This window comes from Penaeus chinensis, chromosome 31 (genome assembly GCF_019202785.1).
Source record: "Penaeus chinensis breed Huanghai No. 1 chromosome 31, ASM1920278v2, whole genome shotgun sequence".
Taxonomy (NCBI): domain Eukaryota; kingdom Metazoa; phylum Arthropoda; class Malacostraca; order Decapoda; family Penaeidae; genus Penaeus; species Penaeus chinensis.
In genome coordinates this window covers 8,873,178-8,879,854 of record NC_061849.1, presented here as the reverse complement: position 1 = coordinate 8,879,854, position 6,677 = coordinate 8,873,178, and the positions used below count along the sequence as shown (strand labels likewise).

The window sequence follows — 6,677 nt, the reverse complement described above, 5'->3', positions numbered from 1 at the left end:
ATGATAAATTAGACGATCGGAACACGCCACTAGCTCTAAAAAACTGTGAAATGATGGTGAGTGGAAGGTCGATTGGGAGTTGCCGCCCCTCTTAAGCATAACACTTAATGAGTCACTGTATCCACACGCTTCTCAAAATCACTAAAACGAAAAATCGATTGCCAAAATCGTCACTAAAAATGATCTAAGGCATCATTATTTCTTGATACATAATTTCAACGTTTACATATTTGATTCCATGCCCCTCTCTCAACCCCCCCCCCCCTACTCTGAATTATACAGATATTCATGGCATTTCCGTTCTACAGAATCTACGTAATAAGTCTACTTGGACAAAATAATAATAATAATAATAATAATAATAATAATAATAATAATAATAATAACAATGAACAATATATATAAAATGAAGGGTTGTGTGACACTTGTGTATCAAATAACTTTGTTAATATTGATTTGCGACGGATGTTCAAGTTTCATAGGTTGATTTGCTCTATCGTTTGTATATGTTATTTCCCTTACCAAAGATGGCAGGAGGAAACTGGACCCTCGTCAAAATGAGACGTCCCTTGAGATACGAACGCAACCATAGTTACTGAACTTACAATGTTCATTACAATTTTTACTCTAGCAATTACTCTTAATTTTCTTTGCTGCATTACAGACGCCAACTATGTACATATAACGATTGTTAATAAAATAACATTTACTAATATATATAAAAGTTTCGCTGTATATTATTTCTAAACAGTGTAACAGGAAATATTAAGATAAAATTTCATGACGCGATAATCAATCCACGGAACTACCATTGCTTACTTTATAAACATCGTCATTACAAACTGTCAGACGTACAGACTTTAACGAATGCAATCTATGCAATGTACACGCTGTCATCACTAATCACATGACTTTACCTCTATTCACTGGAACAAAAAGTCTTAAGTGTGCTTCCCTCCCCGGTTGTTGCCTTACTGTGCGGCTGGAGGACTGTTTACATTCGACGCTTCTTTCCATGTTCAATAGATGGCGCGGGGTTAATAGAAAACGCATGATATCTTCATGGAAGACATTTCTATTTTAATATATTTTGTTTGGCATGCATATTGGTACTTTTCGGGTGTACTGTTGTGTATTTCTCATACATTATGAATATATTACACTGTATATAGTTACTTAAAAAGGACTTGGACTATGACAGGATCACTCATTGCAGAAGATCCTACTGATTTGATCTACTACACACACTCACACATCTATCAATTTACTATTTGAATCTCTCTCTCTTTCTGTCTATCACTTTATAAATATTTATTTGTGTGTGTGTGTGTGTGTGTGTGTGTGTGTGTGTGTGTGTGTGTGTGTGTGTGTGTGTGTGTGTGTGTGTGTGTGTGTATGTGTGTGTCGAGATCGACATTGATTCGATATTTAAAAATGGATTGTGTATAACTGATATGTGTTGACCACGAGAGAGCAATAATTTCTAAACCCCACAGAAATGTTGATTTAGTTTAGTTGAATATTGCAAAATTTAATTTGAACTAATGGCGGAAATAATAATTGCATAAAAAAATATTGGTTTCCTGAAATTATTTCACAATTAAATGGGGGAAGTCAGGAGTGAGCAGGGATTATTACTGCGGTTTGTCTAATAGATCCTGATTCATTCTGCCGAGAGGTATGTATGTATGTTCTGGGTGAAAAAATAAAGGTTTGTGGATATAGAAATGTATATAGATAAATACTAAACTATCGGGATTAGATATTTTGAATGAGTACTCAGATGGATCTGACTCTTGTCCTAAACAGAGAAATTTTTTTTTTTTCCAACACCCTGTCAGAAGAAAAGGTTCATTTTTTTTATTTTTTTATTATTATCTTTTGGCCCTTGGGACGTCTTCTGTACGCGCCACGAAAGTTAATCCAGTATAAAAGTCTAAGCCAGATCTCTAATGCGCATGCGTATTGCCAGCGTCTTGGATTAAATTCAATTGTTCTCCGGACCAGGCTTTACTTTTGAGCCTAACGATTAATCCTGCACATACGTAGAACGAGGTAGTTAATCATGTATCGATATGTCATGACAAATTAATCAACTCCATAGAAAAGAAGGAGTTGAGTTGCCATTAATAACTATAATGAGCAATAGCGAAACACATTCTGACATTTCCATGCCAAACACGTATGTGAAATTTCATCGATCTCTATTTTTATAAGTCCTGGGATATGCAAACTGCAGATATAATTCTCAACTTTGAAAAGAAAAACGAAAAGAGAATTCCAGAGTTTACAGACATAGAAAAGGCAATGTTATTTCCAGGTTGAAAACAAATAAAAAAATAAATCCCAACTTATGCACTATATTAATCGAATAAGAGAGAAACTATTAATAACATCACGATTAGGTTTCAAATTCAAAGTAAAAACTTCCTGATTCTTTAAACTAAAGTGACATCAAAGCCGCATGTTTATTTGTTATCATGATCCTCGATAGAAATGCCCTGAAAAAAAGACTACACATAACACACGAGAAAACTCTTGCGAATATAAATTGACACTACGAGTATATCATTTTTGTTTGACAGCTTCATTCCGGTTGTTTATAATATCTCTAGGCTATTTGAAGTTATTTATATAATATCATTTGTACTGACACAGATATATATCGACATGATATAATACTAGCTTATATGTGTGTGTGTGTATTTATATATATTTTGTAAAAAAAAATCTTTTCTTTTCTTTTCTTTTTCCGCTTAGCAAACGTTCCCTTGTCGATATTAGCGTAATATGAAACTTGTAGAGGGTGAATGCTAATTGCCATTACAAAGATACCTTTTTCATGTAAAACAGCAGACTTACTGATAATTGCAATGACTCGTGCGCCTGACTGTGTGTTTTGCATCGTCTGTGCAAATACTGTGGATTGGATTATATTTTATCCGGAATTAACTTTTATGACGCGCATAGAAGATGCCTTTGGATACAACAACGGGATTAGTCGATGACAATTCAGACTGCAATAAGGAATGAATTGAGAATGGAATAATATATCAAAGTAAAAGGTAGAAGAGAGAAATTGTTAAACATAGATGGGAAGGATTGATCGTTTCTTCGTCCAAGGAAAAAGAGAAAGATACCAGGGGAAGGGAATGAGCTTTTAGATCCCGTCTCAATTTAGTTTTTATTATATTCTTGTGATTATTATTGATTCGTAATTAGGCATGGAGTTAATTGTATGAATCAACTGATTTAGTAAAAGAAAATTATCTTGTCATTTTCTTGTATTCATTTTTGCTAATGTTAAAAAAAAACAATGTGATATGCCACCTGTATATTTCTATAAGGTTATAGAATAAAAGAAATTATAGAAATTGGGAGTAATGGTTCTATGACCCTTATCCCTCCGGTACACACTCAACGGGAAGAGATTCAAGCCATCCCGAGCCTTATGAGACCGCGAAATCATGCTTCTCATAAACAGGTTAAAGTAAATCAATATTGGGTTTTCTCGGGGCTTACTTAGACCGGAGGCAATACCGAAGATGGAATTTCAAAAGTTAATTAAATTAAATTTCATGTCGTGGGACAGAAAACTAGAAGCAGTTGTGTACTTTATCATTTTAAACATTTCCCCGACATAGCAGCAGCAATTTTGAAAGAGGAATTCATATAGTCATATTGACAACAATATTATAACAATGGCTATATATACAAACATATGTTACGGCGGCAGCGCTTAGTTAAAATGTCTCCAGGATTTATCTCTCTCTGTATATATGCATGTGTGTATGCATATATATTTATTATATGTGTATGTATGAATGTATATACAAATATGTATATACATTACATACGTAGATATATATATCATATATATAGATTTATATTATATATATATCATATATATATATATATATGACCTTATATATATGTGCGTGTGTGTGTGTGTGTGTGTGTGTGTGTGTGTGTGTGTGTGTGTGTGTGTGTGTGTGTGTGTGTGTGTGTGTGTGTGTGTACATATGTGTGTGTGTGTGTGCGTATATACATGTATATGTGTGTGTGTATACACAAACACGTACACATATGTATAGAAATGTACAATATAAATATATATATATATATATATATATGCATGGATCTAGGTGTGTGAGTGTATGTGTATGTATGTATATGTATATGCATATATATATTATATATTTATATAATATATCTACATATGTGTGTATGTGTATGCATATGTATATGTATATATATGTATACAATATATATTTATGAATGTATTTATAGTTATAATATATATACATATGCTTACATATAAACATATATACATATATAAATACATATATACATGCGCATATGTATGTATGTGTCTGTGCATGTATAACGCACACACTAACCCTCATCATCATCTTCAGCCTGTAACATTCCACAGCAGGATGTAGGCCTCTAACAATATTTTCCATTTTTTTCCTGTGTGCGTTTTCTGTTTCCAAACCTGGCTTCCGAAATTCGTAATCTCGTCGGTCTTTGTTTTAGCTCTTGCCCTCCTTGTTTTTGCTATATCCCAGTCTGTTGTTTTCTTTGTCTATTTGTCGTCTTGTCTCCGACATAATATATGGCCTGCCCATTGCCATTTCTCCTTTTTGACCTTCTTAAGTATGTCTCCCACTTTAGTCTGTTCTCTGATCCATGTTGCCGTCATCCTGAAGGTGAGATGTGTAGTGACCGGTGAAAACTGTTTTAAACGGTCTGCCTCAGCCCCCTCTCGATACGGGCCTCTTCAATGCTGCAACGAAAGAACGTCCTTACCGTGCGAATGGAGCTTTACGTCAAGAAGAAAAAAGTGAAAAACATGTGAAAAATGTGAATGATGAGGCGTCTCCCTCTGAGTTGACCTTGTTCGGTCTCCGTCCTACGTGCCAATTTTAAGCCTTCATACAGGGAACTCGGACGAGGGAAATCTCAGCAAGTCGGTTTTCTTTCTCCCATTCCGCCGACTGTTCAGCAGCGAAAATTCCCCACGTCAGGCGAGTGGAGACCCCGGTGAGGAAAAGTTTTAAGTGGCGCAGGGCTTCCCCTACACCTCTCTGTCCCAGTTTGCCCACACACACACACACACACACACACACACACACACACACACACACACACACACACACACACACATATACATATGTACATGTGTATGTGTATTTGTATGTATGTATAGATAGATATGCGCGCCCTCACCCAGGTAACGAAGCGAGCGGTCACGATAACCCGTAAACTTAGTGACTATTGATTGAAAAATAATAGCTGTTATGTAAGGAGAATAGGATGTGCATCCCTCGGACATGTCGTAAGTTTAGTAATTATCGCGACGAAGGCAGTTAGAAGTTTCGCTCATTACGTATCATCTTTCGCGGACGATAATATCAAAATAACCCCCATTAAGCTAAGAAAGCATGCTGATTAATGCCCCTCGAATAGACGTTAATAATGTACGCAGATGCATATAATAGACATGCTTATTATAATGTTTTCGTTGTCATATGAAGAAGAAAATACTGTGGACTTTTAATCAGATTTTTTTACTGACTTTTTAATATAAACATATATATATATATATATATATATATATATATATATATATATATATATGCCTTTTGTAACAGATCCTTGCGCCGGATCATGGGGTACAGTTGGCGATCGCGACCGCCAACTCAGGCTTTACGACCACCTGGCTCATTTCCCAGAGGATGATCATGCCCACCAGGTTGTTCGAGACAACCCTGGGTGGAGGAGGCCTGTGGGACGACCGAGGAAGTCGTGGCTTGAACAGATCGACCAAACCTGTCGTGAAGAGCTAGAGATAAGGGACCCTCGTAGGTGGAAACGAGAGGTGGATGCGGCTATGCGCCCCCGCTGGCTTTAGCTCCCCAATGATGATGATGAGTCTGAATATCGATATGTTACATTATAGTGTGTTAATGATGGTGAGTGTGCTGAATTCTTTCGATAATGTGGTGATGGTTGATTGATGAACATACGGCTAATGTAAAAATATTGTTTAAATGAATAAAGACTTTCAGCTTCTCCCTTACATACTTAAATTAATTATGCAGCAATACCTATGACCTTCGAATAACTCGGAATATATATGATAGAAAACGTACCAGAACATGAACTAATTAAATTCGTAACTGGAGTTATGGAGTGACATGAATGAACACCTGATGAAATAATCTAATGAAAGGAGATAAGAAATTACTTTGACACCTACATTAAACCTAAGAATAATCTCATACTCCTAATGAATGAGTATTTGTTACCATCCTGTCCTCGGTCAGAGGGTGTCACTGTTCAGGGGCTAAATCTATTGTAACAATATATATATATATATATATGTGTGTGTGTGTGTGTGTGTGTGTGTGTGTGTGTGTGTGTGTGTGTGTACATATATATGTACATATATGAGTGTGTGTATACATCTCTCTCTCTCTCTCTCTCTCTCTCTCTCTCTCTCTCTTCTCTCTCTCTCTCTCTCTCTCTCTCTTCTCTCTCTCTCTCTCTCTCTCTCTCTCTCATACACACACACACATATATACACATATGTGTGTATGTATTTATATATATATGTGTATATATATACATACATACATGCATGTGTGTATATATAAAACATACACACACAC

General features: G+C 35.7%; 1 protein-coding gene across 1 annotated transcript in view; it reads right to left on the bottom strand.

Annotated features, from left to right (window-relative positions):
• The window catches only part of LOC125041698 (leukocyte elastase inhibitor-like), a 28,158-nt gene extending 27,165 nt beyond the window's left edge, over window positions 1-993 (bottom strand). Inside the window, 1 exon segment of the mRNA XM_047636896.1 lies at window positions 918-993. The gene's annotated coding sequence lies outside the window, so the exon portion shown is untranslated.
• Window positions 994-6,677: the final 5,684 nt, after the last annotated feature.